Below are 23624 nucleotides of genomic sequence, written 5' to 3' on the forward strand. Positions count from 1 at the left end.
TTGAAAATACAATAAGACAAATGTTTTTGAAATGTAAAATAGTTAAAAATTAATCCAGAAAGAATCTCAGTACTGGATGAACTATGAAGTTCTCAAAAAAAAGACATATCTCAATCTCTGTTTTCACTAAGATTTGAAGAATGACTCATATGTGATCTCCATCAATGCACTGGGCTGAAGAGGTATCTCAGTAGCCACATACTTGTAAAGCACAAACACAGGGAATGTTTGAACTAATAATAAGTAGAGACTCCTTTGGGGAGAGAACTCATCTCTCTCTCAGATCTATGTTTTGAAGTTCTCTGTTACACCCAACTTTGAACACTTTGAAGAATTAACATGCTGTACAGGGTTACAAGCTTCCTACTTTAGAATAAGAAATTCAATGGCCACACTTTTACAACAATATTAATAGCATCTATCTGTGACTTGGACAAGGGCATAAACGTATTTGAATCTGCAGAGCACAGAAGGGTTAATGAGTGGCAAAGAGAAGGAGCAGATTATTAAAGAGTGAAAAGAAGCTCTTGGTTAAATAATAGTGGTCCATCAGTATATATTTTAAGTCAGCCAAAAATTCAGGGTAATATCTAGAGATCTGGATTGAAGGATATATGTTAGACATTGGGACACTCAGCCTTGCAAACAATGAGTCGGGTGAAGATGAGGTCAGAGATTGCCTGTTCATGAACTGTGAACACAATATTACTGTTAAAAGGCCTAATGAAGCCCTTGGAGACAGAAGGAGATGAGTGGTCTCAATGTGGGTGAGGTGGCTCCTGGAATTTATGCACCTAGTTCTAGTGCATACTTCACAGCAGATGTAGAAATGCTAGTGATACCGAAAGGAAGATGTGTGGGATGCGTGACAATCTTTCACATTCATTAGCTAATTTATTTTTAAAAAGATTGAGATCTTACAACTTCTGTGAAAATAAGAAAGTAAGGAAAGTGATCCTACTGAAGTTCCTGTTGAAAGGCTGCAAGATGGGTTCAAGCCACAGTAGGCTTCCAAGAATTCATATCACAGGACCCCCATGTTTCATAAATTGGTGAAATGTTAAAGTTAAGGGATATGCAGGTGGTCAGAGCAGATGATATAACAGGGTCTTGACTTCTAGTGCAGACCCTGAAGAAAACAGTTCTAGTGCAGCTGAATAAACCATTTGCTATCAGAACCTGTCCACTACAGCCTGCTAAATTAATTAACTTTTTGAAAAATTACAATTTTCTACTCATACCTCAAAGATTTTCTACAGAGTTCAGACATGACTGACATATCTGACAGAGATAAAAATGTGTGGGATTTATAGGCTACCTTGAACTGCATTTTAGGATAAAACAAAAGCTTTCCTTGTTCTCTATTCAGTCAGAAAGTAACTGCTGCAAACAGTCTTAGCGGTTCTCCACTGTCTTTGTTATTTCATCATGAACAAAACATTGTTGCCCCAATAACAACAATAATAGTAGCAGTGGTGATAATAATAATAGTCCAATAAGCAGTAGTGATAATAATTATAATACATAGAGAGTGAATAAGATTCACTTCTCAGGATGATAGTCAAACTTTTTAATAATTGCAAAGATAATTTTTTTTACTCCTCGCTATTATCTATAACAACATAACATTGCTTAAAGCTTTTTCCTTACCGATTTGCTTTCTCATATTGAATGGACACAATGGTTAGTTACAAGAGAGTTGCTCATTAGTGCTGAACTGTTGGCAGTGATCACTGGAGCATTTGTGTTTTTACTAAAATAAATAATTAGCAACTGCACTAAAGATATTGGATGTAGGGGAAAATGGAACAAAGAAGGATCAATATGTTAAATCTTTGAGAAGCTCATAGGCTGATGAATGACCTCAGTAGTAGAACACCATTAATTGCCTTATAATATAGCTTATACGGATTGGGGCTTACTTATTTGTTAGTGGAGAGAAGGAGCTTTTCAGGAGGGAGGAGCCCGCACAAAGTCATGGACAAGTACCCTTCAGCATTAGGCGTGTCATTAATCTGACAGTGCTTATTTTTGTCATAAATATGTATGTCCTGTTTTCTGAGATGATAGTAGTGTGTTTGAATTACTGTTTTTAAGATTAGCAAAACTTGTTTCTCGGCTTCGTTTTCCAGCCAAATATCTGAGAAACAAGTTGAAATCAGTGCTAAGCACAAGCACTGCCAAGGCCCAGTCTATTTTTTAGATCTCCTAGGTTGAAGTCCTTCTTCTGGATGTGCAGACATGTAATGTCTTTTCTTCAGTTGAAGTCTAGACACTCCAACCCTTTATCCTTCTCTTTGCAACAGTGTTCTCTAATCATGTTCTGATCACTGCAGTAATTTCCATCCACACCTCGGTTAGAGGAGGCTTAGAAGATTATTATTCAATGATCACATGTATAATCTCCACAAGAAAAAGGAATGGAAACATTTTGGGGATAATCCAACCTCGTCCAATGATTCTTTGCAATTTTAAAGGGGAAGGAGGACAGCAGGTAAATAATCTGATATACAGAAGCAAAGAGGGCAAATTAAATTAAAATCCTCTTAAAGCACAGCAAAACAGCCACAAAATACCAACCAAACAAACAAACAAAAAGATAAAAGAAAGCCAAAGCACCTACAAAGCAGCTTTTAGACTTTTATCTAATGCAAAAACAATATTTGGAAGCAAGTGAATCCCTCCTTGATTGGCGTTAGGTTTTTTAAAATAAGATTCTAGTATTTTATGTATAGCTATAGTCACAGAATCAATATACCGAGTACACTAAACCTAGTAGGAGTTTATGCAGGTAAGGTCAAAACAAGACAAGCAGGTGTTTTAATCCCATATGAAAAGGAGCACTTTGTAACTCTAATTTGACACTGAAGATTAAAAAAAAAAAAAAAGAAGAAAATGTGAGATGAAATATAAATACACAAAGTTTTCATCAACTCATCCTCCAGGAGAGACCAGTGGGGCTTCTTGGCCATGACTGGCCCATTGGCCTATCCTTATCAACAGTCTGTGTGAAGGTGACATGACAACTTTCTCTCCCTCCCACCCCTCTTCCTCTGCCATGTCTCAAAAAACTTAGATAAGTATGAACATGAAATTTGCTTTTTTTGCCCAAGAAGTCAATGAGCAGCTTTGTCTGAAGCCTATCAAGAGGCTGGGCAGGAGACCACTTTTGAGTGAGCGCTGAACCAATACTGCCAGTGAAGCTTCAGAACTTGATTTTCACAGCTGCGGGTCATCCCCAAAGCATGTGCATTCTGCCAGGCATGGGAGCAAGAGACCTGAGGCCTTGCTTCAGCTGAGCACCCCTTCTCTACCAAAGGAGTGCTCTTTGCCAAGCTGCAGTACCAACAGAGAGTCCTTTTTAGACAACTGTAGTGTTATCTCTGTGAGCTGCCAGTTCTCTGAATTCCTCATTATGTACCCATGAAATCCAATGGGTGCCTAATGCCAGCTTAAACTACAAATTGCTACGAATTACAACACATTACTAGCAACAGGGTAAGTAGGTGTCTTGAAGGTATACAAACATGGCATTATAGGCAGGCATCTCTTTATGCTAGTGTTCTGTTCTACTTATGCAGTTACCTCTGTTACTTATAAAAAAAGTTAGAAATCCAGAGAAAACTATTTTTCCAAGTAGAAATTGACAGCCTGACTGCTGCTGCCCCTGCACAAGCATCACCAGTTGCACTATTCGTTTTCCAGACAGAAGCACCTTTCCCTAGTATTTTAATTAATTCTTATACTTCATATTCTTCAGGAGCTTTTGGAGTGCTGTGTTAACTGGAATAAATGTGAAATGACCTCATTCTTTAAAATAACCTTGCAAGAGGACTTTCCATTGAAATGGGACTCGTTCTTGCTCCTGTACATAAAGTTCCAATGCACGTTACTCCCTCGGGTCTCTCTCCAAGCCGCATTTCAGCTCTTATCTCTTGAATAGCAGAGGACTGGGGTAGAATTACTCTCTATGAAATATCTATATTTCTTCTGATTTTATATTGTTCACAGATGCTCCCATTAATTATATGTCTTAAAAATACATGTCCCTAAGATTAACCTGCAGAAATGTAGTTTACGCACATACATGAGGCTTCCCTTTACCAATAAAATAAAATAAAATCAATAAAATGCTGTATCTTGTGCCACGTTAGCAGTTAACTAATGGGCACTTCACTGACTAACTGCCTTGAGAGTGATTTTGCTTGTCTCTGGTTCTCTTGCTTCCCTCTGTGTTTTACCTCATTTAAATTTTGCGTCTCTTTGTAAGCAGATTAAATTTAATCCTCTTCTATTATTTGCACCAATGTGTGCACGAAGAGAGGCCCATAAACTGTTTTGCTCTGGTATCCCCAGTTTTTTCTCTCCCTTTTTTTTGCTGACAACTCTGGGCTGCTTCTTAGGCTTCTAAATGATAGTATTGCAAATGGAGAAACTTGGGAGTAATCTTTGCCACAGATACTTAAGAAAGCAGAAAATTCATGACCTTTGTGACCTTAGTCAACAAACACCTATGCTTTTTAGGCCTTTTTCAATGCTATTTCCATATTAGATACTAGTGCTGCTTAGCTTTTCTCATGAGAGCAGCAAAAAGATGCCCTGGTAGGATTTAATTATGAGGCAGTTAGGGCTAATAAAAGCTTCTGTAGCTCCATTTACAAAACTCATAATGCTGGTAGTAGCCACCACACACACAAAACAAAACAAGGTCAAAAATGGAGGATCATGCCACTTACTTATTGCACAGCTGACAGCTGTGTAGATAATCTTTAGCCTTTTTCCATGTTACGCCGTGAGCGTGATAGCCATTGACAGTCTCCAACATGGGACATCTAACTTACTGCATGCTAAAAAATAAGCTAAATATGTCTTGTTTTCAAGGTGAAATTTTATTCTGTGCTTAACAGGGCAGACCTGTGAGTGCTCGTCTTCATCCCAAAGCCAGGATTTTTACATACTTGGGTGCTCCATAGTCAACATATCCAAAATGAGTAATTGATGCCATTGTTTACTGAGTAAAAGTTTAGGAATTCACTTCTCATTGAGTAAATTCCCTATTCACGGTCTTGTAAAGTATCTTTCCTCTATTCTGTGTAAGAGAACAAGCCAAGTAAATGAACAAACTAAGCAAATCTCAGGCTGTGATTGTGGAAACCTTATCTGGATTGAAGAAAACATCTGGATTTCAGACTTAGCCATTCAGATTAGGTAAGGCTCATTAATTTGATTTGGAGTCAAAGGAGTCTGAACAACCAGTTTGTACTGTCTGAACAACCAGTGCTTTTCTGAGAGATGGCTGTAGATAACATGGGGTGGGTGCTGTTGCTACATCCACTCTCATCCCTTTCCTCATTAGTAATGCTGCTTTTGGGACCCTTGGCCCAGCTCTCTGTCTCTCTTTTACCAGAAGGATAGGACAATCTTCCTTCCCAGTTCACTTTCTCTTAACCCACTCCCTACTCCAAGAGCCTTTCCAGACCTTTTGGTCCCACAACCTCATCTCATCCCTGGACTCTATGACTTCTTCCCATCTCCCTCCCCCATTCCCTCTCCTGGAATAAGAAATCACAAACCAGAATTTCATTTGCACTCCTGAGAAATCTTGAACAGTTTCAGCGACTGACAACATAATGTGATATTCCAATTTACAAGAGCCCCCCAAAACAGTGGGAAAGACTGCCCATAGTATGACCTCAATATACATTGCGTATCTTAGAAAAACAAGGTATTGTGTGGAGCTGTTAGAAGCATTTGATAATTTTTCAGTCATGGCAAGACAGGAGTTTAACCTTGACGAATTTACCCTCTTTTTATCTTTTCTTTTTTTAATGTGCGATGAGATGGGTAAGCAACAGAGAAAAAACTGGCATCTTCGCTCTACTGATTTTTTACAGAATCTGCACAATGTTCAGATTTCCATACATTAGCTCCTGTGGGGGATCCTGTCTGGAATCCCTCATGTTTATAGCAATCATAGAAGTCTCTGTGGGTCTCCCTTGCTGAATAATTTCCATATCCCTTTTCATTTAAAGCTTGTTTATATACAGATTCAAATTAACAAGAAATCAGCTGATTAGAATTCTAGATACTTTTCACCAGCTCTACTACAAATGGATTAATATGAAAAAATACATAAACAGCAGTTAAAGGCTACTCTATATATCTGATGAAAGAATTAACTTTTTGTTCAGAATTTGTCAACAGATTACTGGAACAGTCACAGCAACTAGTTTTCAAACAAACTGAACATCCCAAATATCCAGAGCTAATGGGAAAGTAAACACGTATAGTTTTCTGAAAAACATATAAACCTTCTTAAGAAATACCTCTAAAAGAGCAGGAAGAACCCAGAATATTTAAGCAGTAGAGTTTGGGATATTATAAGACATCCTTCAAATAGGCTGAGCCCTACTAATTAAAACACACCAATACACAAAAAACCCCCAAATTTAAAAAAATCAAACTGACAGACTGAATAGGAACATGCAATAAAAAACTAATAATAAATCCTTCCTCAAACACATGAGGGACAAGAAACCAACAAAAAGCTTGTATGACCAATAAATGATAAGGCTACAAAAAGTACACTCAGAGAAGGTGCAAATATAGCAAAGAAGCCAAATGATTTTTTTACACCACCATTCACTACGGAAAGTACTACAGACTCCCATGCTGTAATCCTTTTGCCTGGGAGACTTGTCAGAGGATCCATATGAAATTGAAATCATTGTAGATAAAGTCATGGCACAAACGGACAAAATAAACAGTAGGAACTCACCAGGACCAGATGGTGTCCACCTAGAAGTTTCAAGGGAGCTTGAGGATGAAGCAGACAAATGGTGGGTTATAAATTTCTGCCTAAAACTGAGCTGGTACCCCAAGATAAAAAATGTGGTGTCATTAAAAAATAAAATAAAATGAAAGCAGGAAAAAGATGCCAAAGGAACAAGATGGAAGCCTGATATCTGCACAGGACCAGTTAGTAAAAGCCTTAATAAAGGACAGGATGAATAGAAACTTGGACAAACATGATCTACTTGGAAAAAGCGAACAGATCTTTTCGAAGGGGAAGCAATGCCTTAAAAACCTATTGGGGTTCTCAGTGTTGGATTTCAACAGGACTCTAGATGCAGATCATCAACTTGGTATAACCTATTTGGTCTTCCAAAAAGTTTTCAACAAATTCTTTCACTAAAAGCTTTTGTAGAACTAGACAGCCGTATGCAAGGGAAAAAATCCTGGCTAGATAATTGGCTTAACGATGGGATAAAGAAGATGTAATATGACTGGGTCTCAAGCAGTGAAAGAAAATCATCAGTGGAGTTTCACTGGGACCCCTGCTGTTCTATGTGGTCATAAATATAACCTCCCAAAGGGGGTGAAGTAGTGAGCTGACAAAGTTTGCTGACGATACTGAGTTATTAAAGTAAGAAGGACAAGACTCATGAAAAACTGCAGAAGGATCTTATGAGACTAAGAGGCTGAGCAATAAAATGTCAGATGCTGTTCAATATAGGTAAAAGTGCAGTTAGTCAGATGGAAGAAAAATAATCTCAACTACACATTTAAAGTGATGGCTGCCGAGCTGAACGTTACAGCTTCAGAGCGTGATCTTTGGATTGTGATTGACAATTCCATGAAAATGCCTGCTCAGTGCTCAATAGTAGTCGAAAAAGACAAATCATATGTTAGAAACTATTTCAAAATGAGGACACAATAAAATGGAGAACTTCATTATGCCATTGTATAAATCCATGGTACACCCATGTCTTGAATGTTGTGTATTCCTTTAATCTCAGAACTGATACAGTAATATGAAATATGTACAGAAAAAAAAAAAAAGCAGAAAATCAAAGGTGTAGGAAGGCTTTTGCACAGGGCACAACTAAGCTAACAATCTCTGGCACAGAGATTGTTATGAGGGAGGATATGAGAAAAATTTACAAAATCGTGACTGGTATGAAAAGAGTGGATAGGGACGAACTTTTATTTCTCCTCTATAATATCAGAACCAGGGGGCATCTAATTAAGATAGTGGGAGCCAGGCTCCACACACAAAAAAGGAACTTATTGTCTCTGCAGTATCTGGGACCTCCACGATGCAAAATCTGGGTTCAAGGAAAGACAGAACATAGAAGAGAAATCCACTGATGGCTACTAAACAGAAGAGTTCTAAACAGTACTAAAGAGTACTAAACAGAGTTGGCTTATGGAGTTCCCTGACCAAAACCAGTTCCCTGACTGAAACAGCTCTGAGAACAGTTGGAGACCAGTAAAAATACTGAAGGGAAGCATCCTACATCCTTACTCTGCTTTTACTCTTTCCTTAACATTCACTTATAGACTCCTACAGAGTCAGAAAACAGCATTAGATAGACCTTTGGTCTGACCCACTGTGATTGTCTTTATGTGTTTATAGTTTTATGATATAAGGCAAGTGTCACCTGCAACATATTAATCTTTTCCCCTGTGGATTAAATGTATTACAACCAAAGAATGCAAAGTTATTTGTAACTTCCTCTTACACTCTTGGTACTGGGGTCTGTCCCATATCCAGTGCTCAACCAGAAGGAATACTGGGCTCATCTGCTGCGGTTGCTAATCTGCTATCTTTCTGTCACATATAGCCCAGCAAACTTAATGACAGATCTTTTTAGTTTTTACTAGCAGCAGGAGAAATATATGCTTAATCTGTTATTTTTGCATGGAGAATATCAGAACATTTTCCTTTGGTTTTGTTATATAATGCAATGGCCATTTAGTACAATGCAAAGAAAGAAAATGCTAGAGATTATGGCTGAACTAGTTTCAAAAACAGTTGGACAAATAAAATATTTATATTGAATAGATTTCACATCGCAGAGCCTGGAATTTGGCAACAGACATTACAAATCATGAGCAATATAGAGGATACAGAGTTTAATTAACAAAGCTAAAGACGGAAAAGAAAGCACACTGATATATGTAATATGGCTCTCAGCTTCAATATTCAGCAATAAAATAACAAGCCAATTCTTCTAAACCAATCTGAAATGAGTAAAAACCAGAAGCAACATAGTTGGAAAGTTATATTTCAAAATGTAATTAGCGTCAGAATATTTCAGAACTACTAAAAGCAAATAAGTCACCAAGTTCAATATAAAGGGAAGCACACATGACAAAGAAGTAATTTAGAGAAGGAAACATACCTCATTATTTTTATTATTTAAATCTAATCATCATCAGATTAATTTAGAGGAAATGAAATGAAGGTAAAATACTACATCTTCATATTGCCAAATAATTGGTGTCAAAGAAATTTTAATTTACTGGAAACAATCCCTTCTGTGCAATTAAAGAGAAAAAAAAACTATTATGTAAGTTAAATAGCAGCTTTCACTGTAAAATATAGCTCTCCAAAGATTAGCCATAGTTTAAATGAATGGCCACAGAACATGATTTCCTATGTTTTATCTTCATGAAATTAAAGACGACTCTGAAAAAAGGCCTATGTGAGTATATTCAACAAGAATACTGAACTGTGATTTATTTATAACTGTACATTAAGAGATCTTTTAGACAAAGCTAGTATTTTATTGTGTAAAATACTGAGATGCACTTTCAAAAAACACATGTTCCAGCACAAATGCCAGGTGGATGCTCATTTTAAATCAGAATCCAAATACGTCCACAATGTTCCCACAAAGCCGCAATGCTGAGCATTGCCAAGATGTCGTTTATATGACTGAGCAAGAAGTACCGCCTCCCTTTGGCTGTGATATGCAAAACGGCCACACCACCAAGCTTATGCAGACATCTGAGCACGATGAGAAAACACTGGCAATGGCACACATGGCAATTTTCAGTGCTCCCACACTCACCTCCTCTACAGAAACTTCACAGACACTTCAAAAGGTGTTCAGGGATAGCGATGTTACTGGCAGTTTTCTCTTAACTGCTACAGGTTGAATACTCTGAAATAGAGATGGGCAAACATTCAGATATTTGGATATGTGGCTGGGTTCAGAGAAAAATCTCTCTTGTCTAGAAACATGTCTGATGATAGGAAGACAGACCAAGTGACCTCCTTTCTTTCCAGTTAGCCAGGAAATGTGCAATCCTTGCACTGTCTTTCAGCTGTTTTGCTGCAACCAGGAACTACAGACAAATGTTAATGTGTAAGAGTGAAAATAATAATATAAGCTTTGTATTGTTTTGCCCCTTCCAAATTCAGGCTCAGCTTGAGGTCTGTGCACAGTCAGGCCAGTTGTTGTTTTATCCAAACCAGTTCATCCATCCCTAATCAAGATGCTAGCAACCAGCTGTGTTGATCCTCTTGTATTCAGCACACAGCCTTTCTGTGCTCTGCAGAAAAAAGATCTCACTTTAGACTATGCTCAGTCAAGAGTGTTTTTCCATCAGGAATCCACAGGTGCAAGCTCTCTGGCTTTGGCTTTGCTCCGCATGAAAGCTAATTGCATACCCCTTGGATGACCATTTAGACCTGCGCCTCATAACCTCTGCACTACTGAGAATAAGCACTGTGTTCAGCACTACAGCACAGAACAGGAGCAAACTCACCTAATTACCCCTCCACGCTTCCTCCCATAATGACGTCTTCCGATGCACCGCTCCCTGCTTGGCACTCAGCCTGCGGTCTTCCTACCAACTACTACCTCCCCAGGGTAAAGGAGGTACCTTTTGCCAGTCCAAAGGAGTCAGGTTTCTCTCTTCCTAAACCCTTGGGTGGCTCTCTGGTGTAATAGAGTACTGGTTCCTGTCCCAAGGCTTCAGTCAAGTCATCTAATGGAAAGGCATTAGCAGCTGGGAGGAAGGGGAGGACACAGTGCCAGTAGAACCACACAGCCTAGCATGACGGGCTTCAGCCAAATGGGGCTCGGTACCTACAGCAGAAAAGTGGAGCACACCAGGGCTGGGTGGCAGCTATGCACCACGGCGTGTTCCAGGGTCCTGGTGATGTGTCATGCCGGTGAGGACCTGAGCACAGCACAGTGTGTGTGCCTACAGATACCTGTATTTCTAGAGATACCAGCCCAGATACCTGTATTTCTCTACTGTTAATCAGGATTCAAAAGACCAATGCACACAGACCCATGACAATGAAAACATCCCTCCCCTGTGCCCTTGATTTAGGCTTAGCTGAGGAGTCTGGATTTAATGAACTACCTGGTTACACCTAGCAGTAGAAGTCCATCATGGATTGCAGGTCCCTTTGGCAGAGGTATCAGGTTTCCCTTTGCTCTTGCGTGCATGCAGTCCTCTGCAGAAAAGGAAAATAAATAGTCTTTAAACCACTGTTAAAAGGATTCTTTTCTGGTTGGTGTCAGCAGGTATGACAGAGTAAAAGGTGACTGTGCCCTCATCGCCCTTTCAATTACAAAAGCAGAGGAAAAGATTCACTACCAGGCCTTTGCAGGGAATCATGCCACAGAAATTAAAAATTTTTTCTTTGCATAGTTACACTGGTGTAAAATTTGCTAATGTAAGTGTACGCTTTCTTAGCATCTATCTATTAAGAAAATGTGACTAACTAACAAGATGGTAACCAAAAAGAAGGAAATGAGGGAGCTGGCTGTGAGCATATGTATGACGTACATACTATGACGTATATATATAACACAGGCAAGATTGCCAAACAACAGTGGACTTAGTTCATCACTGTCTCCTTTTTTTTTTTTTTTAAATATTAAAAAGCCAGCAGATAGCCTTCTCCAGGGAATTCACTGATGAAGGGGCTTCTCACAGATCTCACAGTATGGTGGGCTCTTTGTGAAGCCCTATGATAGCCCCAGCAAAAGGATGTATTTTATTAGCACAGTAAAGGTGGAAAGAATGAAAAAACAGGCAACCACAAAGCTGTCTTGGGGCTACAGACCCTCCGAAAGCAAGAGATTTTTTTTTTCTTTTTTTCTGCAGCCGAGCCTAGGGTGGTCCTACAGTTGTGTTTGATTTACCTGAATTTCAAGTAGCTGTCACAAGTATCCACTGCACTTGAACAAGGACCACGTCACACGCAGAACTGACAACTTCCGTGGGAGTGTCTGAAGCCCTTCTTGGAGCTTGGGCTCCTCCAGCAATTACACTGTAATAAGAAATCGTATCATATAAACTTCAGCCCCAAGTAGATGAGCATAGCCCATTTGTGACAGTGTTTGTTTTCCCCACTGTAATTTTTCAGACAGTGTCATACTCTATTTACTCACATTGCAGTAGCTTTTGGAAGACTTAATTTTAATTGATACTTCACTGTTCTAAGGTAATTCTACACCATTATTCAAATAATATATGTGGACATAGTTTTGTTGTAAATGTGTAGTCAGACACATCTGTTATAATATTGACTACTCTCAAATTAAGTTTTAGATATTTTTAATGGTAAGGATATAACTAATGTGATATTCCGTAATTCTTTGCGGAAAGAAAGATACAGTTCAGCCTCCACTCACCTGAAATAAACCATTATTTATTCCTTAAAACCATCATTCCCCCCAGCTGTTGTTTAATTACACACTCAGTGCCTGTGCTCTGGGGATAGTTTTACTTCCCTTTTTTTTTTTCAATTTTGAGTAAGGTCTGATATCTCAGTCAGTTTAACACAATACCAGTAGGTGGAGTAATGGTAAAGCAAATATCTGCTCCAGCTATTTATACTTATAAATAGCCATTTTTAATATCTTTTGTTGAGATTTGCATAAACCAGTTGGATATATGTCAGAAACGCCTATACATATGAATATATATTACTTACACGTGCACTCTTAAAAACATATAGATTAAAAGAACGTACTTAATACCTAAGCGATGAAGCACTTTTCTATCTTAATTCTAACATTCTATGCAGTTTTCTTCAATTTCTTTATATTGGGTAATACGTATTCTGCAAATTGTGCTAGAAGCCGGAAACCCTGCATTCCCATCCACTTAAGAAGAACTGATCAGCTCCTGAAGGGAGTAAGGACTCGCTGGCAAGTTCCACTTTGGTATTGAGGTCAGTTGGGATTTGAGAGACAGCTTTGGTTAATAGTGTCATGCCCTTGCCAACCTGCAGTTGTGTAGCGTGCCCAAAGCCTTCAGTACACTGGATAGGAGCAGCATTAGCAAGACCTTTGTCCTGTGTCAGAGTGGAGGATGGCTGTCATGGATGAAGGTACTTATGTAAAGAAAAAGTTTCTACGAACGCAGCTGCTATTCTTCCTCCTCTCCATTGCACAAAATTCTCCTAGCTACTCATCTGGACTTCAGATAAACACCAGCAACTTCCAAGCATTCAGGTAGGCAACAAAGCAGAGCCTGAACAAATGCATAACAGCCCAGCATCACCACAGCAGCTTAGTCTCCTAAAGCAGCAATTGTAAGCTCAAATTTAAGTCACTCCCATATGTTCTATCAAAACCTAGAAACTTTACAAAATGAAACAGATATGTACTGAAAGAAATCTCATTTGGACTGCAGCCTGTAGTCTTTGTTCAGGCAAAATTCCTACCAAAGTCAGTTGCAGGTTTTTTTTCTTTCTGATAAAACAAGCAGGCACAAGCCCCTCGGTCACTATAAGAAGAAAAATGATTATTTAGTATTAATGTATTTATTGAGTCACTGCATTCAGATAAGGAGGAGTAGAGTACACTTCTGTATAGTTATTTCAGACTGATGTCTGAACCATAATGACGACAATACATTCCCTCATATCAGTGTTAATTTTATAAGTAAGATGGCTGAAACTGAGCTTTGATTGTGTGCAAAAATTAAAAACTTGGTCAGGTTATCACCATCATTTTTTAGCTATGAGATTTGCAAGAAAAAAAACGTAAGTGCAGGAGCTTCAGTTTGCTCCTAGTGATCATATTAAATTGCAAATACCAAAACAAAGGGAAAAAAAAGAGGACAAGATTTCCTCAGTAAAATTAATATAGGTCTAAAGAACTGTAAATATCAGTCTCAATATATGCATTACTGAGTATAGGTAAGGTTATTTCCCCTATCACCATTTGTTCTATGCAGCTATGTGGAGATTATTAATATTAAAGAAACTCGTTCTTCCCACCAAATCCACAAGTTCAAGAAAATATTTTCTCATATTCATTTTAAAATACTGAATCTGTCTGTACTATCTTCTTTAGGATTGTTCAAGCTCATAATCATTTTGCTATGATTTTGTTTGTAAATTACTTCTGATTCATTTGGGATTTTTTTATCCTTTTTGTATGCAGTATTCAGTAAACCAAAGATATCTGTACTCTTTCCTCTGCCGGTACAAGCATTGCAGTATGATCATCTTCTACCTCCCTTTTTTTCTCTAGGAGAAAGGGGGGCAAGCGCAGAATAACAGATATTTCAAACTAACCACCTATTTTCTGTCAGGCAAAATATAGTCATATCCCTGAAAACAAACATAACCTCAACTTGTACCAGAGAAAGGAAGTGAGCAAAAAAATAAGTATAAAATATACCACAATCATTCAATAAAAAGAGCTGTAAGATTAAGGGAGTCATGAACTAGCATGATCTCAAGAGATCGCGCTCGTAATATCTGACATGTTTTGACACGTATGGAAAGGGTAAATGAGTTTTAAACCTGAAGAAGAAAGGAACGTTTTACAGAGCTGTTGCCTAATTAGGGCCGTATTCTTCGAGCTGCTGTGCACCTCCCGCAGCCCCTGCAGCCTCGCCAGCCAGCGGAGTCACAGCCGGGCTGCACCCCGCACAAGAGCCGAGGCAGCCTCCAGCACCAGCCCTGCCTGGGAATCGACGAAGCAGAAGATGAGGGCCCCCACAAAAGCCGAGGCAGCACAGGCACGTGCGAGGCTGCGAGGACGGGGCCATGGTAGAGGTGGATGTGTCGCACGTGGTTGGCATGCCCTTTTCTCCAAAGGTAACCCCAATCCACCCTCTGCACTCCCTCTCGCTGGTTAGTACGTCGGCTGTTCATTTCTTCTTGCTTTGTTGCAGTAAAAAGTATGACTGTCTGGGGAAAAAAAAACATACACCTTTTTTAGCAGCTGAGTGCATGAAATTCAGTTCACATCCGAGGCTTTGGAAAAAGGGGGCATGGCGGGGAGCAAGCTCATCTCTCACACACTAGCACTCATTCTTCTGCTGCCTCGCATCTCATACATCTGGCAGAAAAGGACCCACTACCTGAATTTCAGACTTGTCTTTTCCAAAGGAGACAAAAATGGCTTTCTTTGTCTTCTTCAGTCCTTGTTTCTATCTTAATTGAGTCCAAAATTGTTTTCTGCAGAGGCTTTTATTCCCATCTCAGGAGGATTTAGACTGAACAGGAATTCCCCCAATTTTCAAAATGATGGCTTCCTGTTACTCAAACATTACGGGTCACGAGCTCAAGAAACGGAGATAATATTTTGGCAAAGTCATATTCTCTGCTCTAATTTTCTAATTAGTCAATGTACTTGTTCCCTTTCTTTTCTTTTTTTTTCCTTCTTTTTAAGCTAGCACAGTTTGGATTTTCACAGATTGTTTGGGAGAAGGGCATTGACCCTTTACTGCAGTCTTCTTTCTGCTCACAAGGAATCCTGCCCATGGAAAAAAAAATCCTGTAACATTTATGGTAAGGGCCTTCTCCACTGATGACAAAAAAGATGAACCAGATCAATTTTGCACTTATCCTTAAACTGACTACACAGTTTTCAGATTAGGTGCTAGCTTGTCTTTCACAGTTATCCACAATATAAGGTTGGGAGGTCTGACATGAAGGGTTAGGGGACGATTCAGTGTACGAATTTGCCCTTTTGATATGTTTCTTAATGTTTCCAAGTCTAGAGAGCCCCTTTGCATAAGTCTTAGCTGATGCTGCCTAGAAAGGTAAGTTTACAATATAGTCCCTTCCGTTGGTGTTATTTGTGTAAAACCGTATCCTGTTTCAGTGATCGCTGGGTGCTGTGTCTCTGTGTTATGGTTTGCAGCATTTTACACATTACTCCCTGGGCTCAGATCCATGGACAAGAAAGAGTTTGGAAAGCAAAAGCAGAAAGGGAAGTGAGTCTTCGTCAGATTTGCTCTGAGGCAGAAATGAAGGGCAAGTCTGGAAGCTCTTGACAGAAAATGAGAGCAGAGAAAGTAAAGTGGTGGCAGAGGGGCACAAACAAAAAACAGACCACTTCTGAGAACTTGAATATACCACAGGTGAAATCCAATATTTAGCTGAAATGTTTTGCTTCCCTAAAAGAACTGTAAAAAACTGGCAGAGATCTGCATGCAAATCTTAAACTCACAGATTAATTCAGGTCGTAAGTGACCTTGGGAAGTCATCTACTCCGACCTCCTGCTCGAAGCACAATCAGCACTGAATCCATCCCCACTATGCATTTGAGAACAGGCATGTAATGAATACTGTATCCTCAACCAAGTGTCCTGGACTAAGAAAAAAAATCGGGTATCGCCTACTAAAACAGCTTGACATCTGAAAGGTAAAGAATGTATGCAGCAGTAACTAACATAGGTATTCATTACACTATCACTTCAAAGCACAGCTTTCACATGTTAGCAGCAGCCTTGTTACAGCTTTGCCTTATCTGCATTAGCACTAAATCTCAAGTAACATGCAGAAAAATGAACTACAGTAATGCTTCAGTAGTAGGGGGATCAGAGGAAACCTAAAGAAAGAAGTGAGGAAAACGTCTTTAGAGTCTGCCTAAATTTTCTATACAGAACTGCAAAACATGCTATAGCAAGAAATAAGATCCCCACAGAGTTCATGTAAATGAGAGTTCTAAAAATGTGTACTAGGTACCAGAGGATTTGTTCATTATTAAACTTGTATTGTGTTTACCTGTGTAGTGCAAGATTGAGGAAGACTTAATTGCATACTATGTCCTTGCCCTCTGACCTTCCTGTTAATTACATTTTGCTATAGTAAGAATTAGATGCACCATTTTCTCTTATTTCCCTAGGACTGAGACAGTTATTAATTCCTAATAAGCTTGCTTTTTCCATCTGCAGAAGGCTATATTTTCTTTTCATTGCATGCACAGTACTCCCAGAAGCTTTTAATTTGCATATATTGAGGATCACTTCACACATTTAACACTTCCAAAGTAAACTTGCTTAAAGCCACCATGTGGCTGTGCTCTGAGGTTTAATCTCCTCCTGGTCTGTAATCACCCACAGAAACACCCACAGAAATTAGCAAGATGAGGAGGAGAGGTATATGTGTGTATACATATATATCCTCACACATACATTGTGAGTGCATGCGTGCACACAAGGAGCATGGCTGCCTGGTAGCTTCACTGAGGTTCATTTTTTTAAGTGTTAAATGTAAAGACTGATCTTGAACATAATTCCCACTCTCTTTCCTATGAAGCTGTTATTGCCATGTCGTATGGCTTAGTTTCCAGCAAAGATGAGGTTCTTTCCTGAATCAGTGAAGATTTTTTTTAATCTTTGAGAATGTTCTTTTTATTTCAGATGGGATATTAATTGAAATTATATTCTACTCCCATCCTCACCTACTAGCTTAATAGTCATCACATTGCACAAATTATTTTTAATACCTTGAAAAATTCATTAAGTGAACAAAAGATCCTGACATAAGTCATAAGATTTTTTTTCCTCAAATGTGAATTTAATAAAAAAGGACTCTAGAATATTAAGGTCTACTTTTTAAGCCACCTTTCTTCCCATTTTAAAGAAGGGCCTTTCTGCTTATTTCCAGCAAATGTAGACACTAAGCTCTGACCAAAGATAGTCCTTACATCAGAGGATTTTAACATGCGTGAACCTCCCAGCAAAAAAAGGAGATTTTCAGAACGAGACTTGTTTTCTTTTTTAAGAGACTGAGCACAGAAGGCAGCAGTTAAGCCTCTTCTCAGATTTCAGCCAGGGTAAAACCTGCCATTTATGAGAGGACTTCTGTCCTCAGAAAAGTCTCTGCCACATAGGCAAATAAGATGGAGAAGGAAGGAGAAAGTATAGTCTACGTGGTGACAGTGGAAGCATCGTGCCCTGCTGGTGCATGCAGAAGTGCTGGAAGGGCTGAAAATAAGTTGATGTCACAAGCACAGCTCAATTTCTCTGGACTGTCAAGCATGAAAAACATATCTTGTCTTCCTCAAAGTTCATGGCAGTTCTCCAGTGCTGGGGTATTCAGCTGGGGTCATGTCCATATGTGCTCTATCTCTTCACCCCAATGAACCAGAATTACTATCAGGCTCCCCTGCTGATAAGAAAAGACTTTCTCACTTTTGTTTCAACTTGTCCCACTGTCTGACTCCAATAAGACCTGGAATTTGAAGGAATCGATCCCATGAAAGACTGCAATAACATGGATTTGGGTAGGGGACAATTTCTGTTTTGTGGTTATCATTGCAAACACAGCAGCAGAGTAATGGACAGATCCATTTATTCTCCTACAAACACACTTTCTCCAAGACTTTCCCAGCACAGAAAGCCATTTTAACATAGATTCCCACTCCTAGTCAGTGGCACTTCTCACACTGAAGAGGGCTTGCGGTCAGAGATGGATCATCACGCTGTGCAGGTTAGCCAGCAGGAGGGCAGCCGGTACCTGCGATTATTTTGTCTAACAGGAAACAAACGGAGCTGTCAGGTTGTGCTCTGACATGGCACGCCGGTGCAACCCTGGAGAAGTCTTTGCGAAAGGTAGCTAAGCCAAGCGAAGGACCAGGGACAAGTCTCACACGGGTCCCCAATGTACATGATACCCCTTGGCTCTGGAGCAGCGTTTTCGCTCAGGTCCAGCCAGCCCCCCACTGAAGGGAAATTGCCTCTCTGGCCACACACCGGCCAGGCCTGGGGTGGCACCTGGGGGTGGCCAGGCTGCGATCGACCCTGTTGCCATCCCCAGCCCAGCCCAGCTCACCCCACTGGGGGCTGCGGGATGGGGCTGGTTGGGAAGGGAGGGCACTGCACCGCCCCACGGCCCCCACCGCCCTCACCCGCAGGGCCCCACCAGCAGTGTGCCCAGCATAGTCACAGCTCCATGCACTATTAAAATCCACATTGAAATTACTGACATCGGGCATTTAGTCCAGGTCCAGACTTGACAGACTTGCAATAACAAAAAAAAACATTTACCTTTTTAGAAAAAGCTGTTTCCCTTTACAGTTAAATTTGGTTTTGCCCATAGTGTAAATATCTAAACCTGCATATGCCTATTTGCACGGTGTTTATTTTCTACTTAGCTGAGATTTTCAAAGGTGACTACATTTGTCAGAAATCAACAACATTCTCCACAGATGGACATAAGTAAGTAATTAAGTCATATCTACTAATTACTTTTGATGTTATTTTTCTCAAGTTGCTCTAGATTCCTCCAGTCTACTTGACGGGTGTGTAAAATTATCCTTTCCAAGAAGTCATGGGCAACTGCAACAGAAAACTGCTCATCCTTCCCAAAACAATGTGCTCTCAGTACATGCTTGACTTGAAGCCTAGCGGGATTGAACATATGTTTAAGTGCTATTTTATGCGAACGGGCACCCTTGGTAGCTCTCAAAGTTTCACGGGCATGTACTTGTCTGGTTGTATAGAGGAGAAGTGGTTGGAAGACTCAATAAAACACAAACATCTGAAACTTCTTGTCTTTTATTGCATTTAACTGCAACAAAAAAACCCTCCACTTAAGGTGTAACCAAGCCTTTCATAATCACCAGTTGGCTGATTCTGACACTGCCATGAAAATCCTTCTACAGCTCATTTTAGTAAAGGGCCATCCATATTCAGGGTATTTATCCAACTTTGCTAAATGCCCCTATCTTACCGTAAATGGTTGATTAACTGAAACCCAGTTTGTAACACGGTAACATCCCAGACATGCACTAGAGGTAAGACAACACATAGTGCATTGCAGGGCCCCGTAGGAGAGTTAATGGCTGTTTCCAAGAGGCAGCAAAAATAGCAAGTGTTGGCAGTGAAAAGTTTTTAGACGTATAGGAAGAAGTGACGTGAAATATAGTAACCTCCCCAGGGTTTCTACAGAGCTTACTGAGTAAAATAACATACTCCAATAAAGAATGATACCTTTTCTTCGTTGACAGCTGTCTTCCAGAAATTTTCAAAGCATGTATAGTTTTCCATTTAAATCTATGGATTGACAATAAATAAATAATAAAAAAAATCATTCTACAAGGCTTTTTAAAACATTTGACAAATGTACAGGGATTTTAAACCCTATTTGACTGTTGTATGTATATTTCACATTGTAGAGGAGCATCTAGCAACCTAACATGATAGGATCTTGAAAATTAATTAAATCCTTGGCCTTTCTACTATGACTTCCAGTTACTGTCTAATGTAGTGATCATATTCTGATATGTGACTAAAGGAATCCACTTTTGTTTTCCACTAAAATAAATTTCTGCATAGTTAATCAAACCAGGTACACTCAAAGCAGCTTGTTTGATTTAGTCTGCAGTCCACAACAATCTCTAAAAGCTTAGATTCAAGAAAATCCCAATAATCTGAGATGTTTCATCCTGGAAAAATTAGGCTGAAGCTACCAGTTCAAACAGGCAAGAGAATAGCACAAAGTCTGGTATTTGGTACAGCAGCACAGCAATTAATGAACATATGAACATACTATTACCATTATCATCTAAGCCCTCCAGGCTTTCTGTTTTGGTTTGGGGTTGTTTTTTTGTTTTTTAATTCATTCATGGGTGGCATCCTAAACTTTGCAGCTGGAGGCCTCACCACCAGGTTAAGAATTGCGTAATGTAACCAAAATTGTCTCTACCTTTGGCATTTACTGCAGACAGTCTTAAATCCAAACAGGGTTGTTAAAGATTAAAAGAAAAACAAATGGTCTTTTAAAGCCAGATAAGCTAAATTATTACAAATTATACATGTCTCAGTTCAAAATCATTAATGGCTCTCAGAGTAAGAGATTAAAAGACAGAAATAACCTAATTAGAAAGGATTTACAGTGGGGAGTTGAATTATTTGTGCTCAGAGCAAGGCAGGATTGGATCTGAAGCACAAGACACAATGCATTGGCAATAATGATGATGATCAGGAATGTTAACTAGTACAGCTCTGCCATAAACCAGTCACAATTCTGTGAAAAATTGCAGAAAACAACTGGGATACAATCTCTCGTTATCTGAAAACTTAGCCCACTTTGCATTCTCTGAACAAAGGAATGGTTAATTATGAGCTTTCAGATATTGCTTTCACTATACCTGTAGTATGTAAAGCAGTGAATTTCAACAGCAATTTTAAACTAAAGCATGTATATTTATAAGCAACCCTTACGTTACATTTGTGAAGGGAATACTGAATAAAAGGTAGCTCTACTACTGGGGTTGGATGATTTCTTAGCCATCAGCAGGGAAGCTGCAAAATAATTTTAACTGAACTGAGCACTCAAGGGTAAATTCAGCTTTCAGTTACCCATGTGTAATGCTGGTGATTTGCATTCAAGAAACTGTGGGTAGAATTTGGCCTCAAGGAAGTAGCTTGTGTTAGTGCCATAACCTTTGTTTTACAGGGAGTACAACATTTGGCCCAGAGGAGAAATACACCTCTTGTAAACCAGGTAAGCAAATGGGCACAAACCTGCTCAAGACATCACCAGCATAAATCAGAAATAATTTCATTTCCATTTAAAAAGAAACTTATACTGTACGAAACAGAAATCTGCACATATTTGTTCCAAATCTGGTCTCACGGAGGGATTTTGGATTGCACTCCCTGGATGGGTGACCCAGGTCTGTCTTCTTCATTCAAATTCATTTGTAATTTACCTATTAGATGCTGATGGTTAGAATATAAAGAATTTATTGCTAGATTTCTTTAGAGATTAAATTCTCTAGTAGTCTGCTTCACCCACACATGGCTACAGCAATACTGCTCCATGCTAATATCATCAATATCTCTGCCTTGGTTAAAAATCTGAGTGATGCCAGAACTAGTCACCTTCCTGATCTTTTTCAGCTCTCTTGATGAAAGACAAAAAGTTGTATGTATTTCCAGAATACTTGTTCGGAAAATATACCTTCTGAGTGGAGGACCTTGGTACTGATGTAGCTCACACCATAGTGTGGTACCTTGTGTTCCCATTAGCACCAGAGCCTTTCAAGCTCCCTCCACCTCCATTTCAATAGAAGGGAAAACATTTTATATGCACCGGGGGTATGTATAGGGTACTGTATAACAGCCAGCTGTGGATTTCAAGGAAGTTTCGTATTTAAAAAGAACCTATCTTGCACACTAAACTGCTATAGTAAACCACAAAACAAACTTCTGGGTGATTAGAATAGGATTCCCATATGACTATCATCAACCTATCAGTAATGTCCTTGCCTAAAAATTATTTAAATGTGACACTGTCAAACAGAAAAATCTTGGGGAGTAGATAATCATATCCTTAACATTAATGCATTAAATTATCAACGCCAAAAATGTGTTTAGGAATACATTTTTTAATTCTATTTTAGTGTATAGTAATATAAGTATAGTAATATAAGATTGCTTACATTTCTGGTGGTCTCTATGCTTTCACCGTTATTATTCTGTTCTGCATTTTCATAGATTCAGTGGGTCATTTGCAGCCCAGCTTATGCCCACTGCATAACACTATGGTAATAAAAGACTTAAGAGCAAGGCTGAAGAAACTCAGTGTACTCTTTGCCCCTGCCTATAGCCAACTGGCAGAATAGCTTGCTGGTCAGAGGACAGCCAAGCCACATTAAATCTATTGTGTATTTTTATTGCTAGTTCTGGCCAGAAGGCACTGTATGAAGATGACATCCATTGCCTTATCTAAGCGAAACTCCATTAGGAATGAGTAACAGAAATATCCCTGTGGGCACGCTTCTCCTTGCTAGCATGCTGCCTAAATTTCCAACTCAAAATTTAGCTGGTATCACTGTATTTATTATATGTTGATTACAAGTGAAACACTTACCTAATTATGCTAGCACTTCCTCCTTATTTCCGCTGGTTAAATCACCTGTAAAAAGAAGTTAAAAAATCATTTGCTAATCATTGTCTAGTTTTTCTCTAACACTGCTAATCTGTGCAAGCATATGACTTAACTGTCACAAGGATTTTACACAGCCTTGAATGCTGATGTGCATATTTGTCTTCTTTCCCAACTCCTACCTGATTTATAGGCAAGGTTTTAGGTACCAACACAAGGAATAAGTTGGTAATCCATTGTAAACACAAGGAGGAGTGTAAATGGCCCAAAGAGGTGTTAAGATTCAAACAAGTTTGAAAACAGTGAAAATAGATCTACAAATATTATGAATTTTTGTTTTAGAAAATCTTTGGACAGCAAACAAATGGACATTCTATTTGAACAGAGCTGAGCAGCCATAATATAGGGGAAAAAAAAAAATCAGAAAACTTTGATTTTATTGGGATCTCTGGACTCACCACTGCATTACAAAAAAAACCCCAAAACAATACTTCAGTCCTTCTACCACCATGCTAGAGAAATAACAATAGGCTATTTTCAAGTTACTCTGAAAAAGGACCCCAAACTGACTCCGTTACAAAAGCTTTAATACTTGTATCAATATGTTCATGAATGACTGAACTTAGGGTAAACAGAAATGAAGTCTGCATTTCAAATTCAAAAGCAAAACTCGCAAAACAAATTTTGCATAAAATTTCAGCCTTAGAGGCTAAGTAGATGCATA

The 23624-nt window shown here is 39.1% G+C and overlaps 1 long non-coding RNA gene across 1 annotated transcript in view; it reads right to left on the reverse strand.

Moving 5' to 3' along the window:
- Positions 1-11975: 11975 nt before the first annotated feature.
- LOC142416645 (uncharacterized) overlaps positions 11976-23624 on the reverse strand; it is a 77584-nt gene continuing 65935 nt past the window's right edge. Inside the window, exons 2-4 of the long non-coding RNA XR_012777780.1 lie at positions 22886-22930; positions 19999-20061; positions 11976-12082 (exon numbers count right to left, since the gene is read on the reverse strand). This is a non-coding gene — a long non-coding RNA (uncharacterized LOC142416645). The remainder of the gene's footprint in view (positions 12083-19998; positions 20062-22885; positions 22931-23624) is intronic.

This window comes from Mycteria americana, chromosome 1 (assembly GCF_035582795.1).
Source record: "Mycteria americana isolate JAX WOST 10 ecotype Jacksonville Zoo and Gardens chromosome 1, USCA_MyAme_1.0, whole genome shotgun sequence".
Lineage (NCBI taxonomy): Eukaryota > Metazoa > Chordata > Aves > Ciconiiformes > Ciconiidae > Mycteria > Mycteria americana.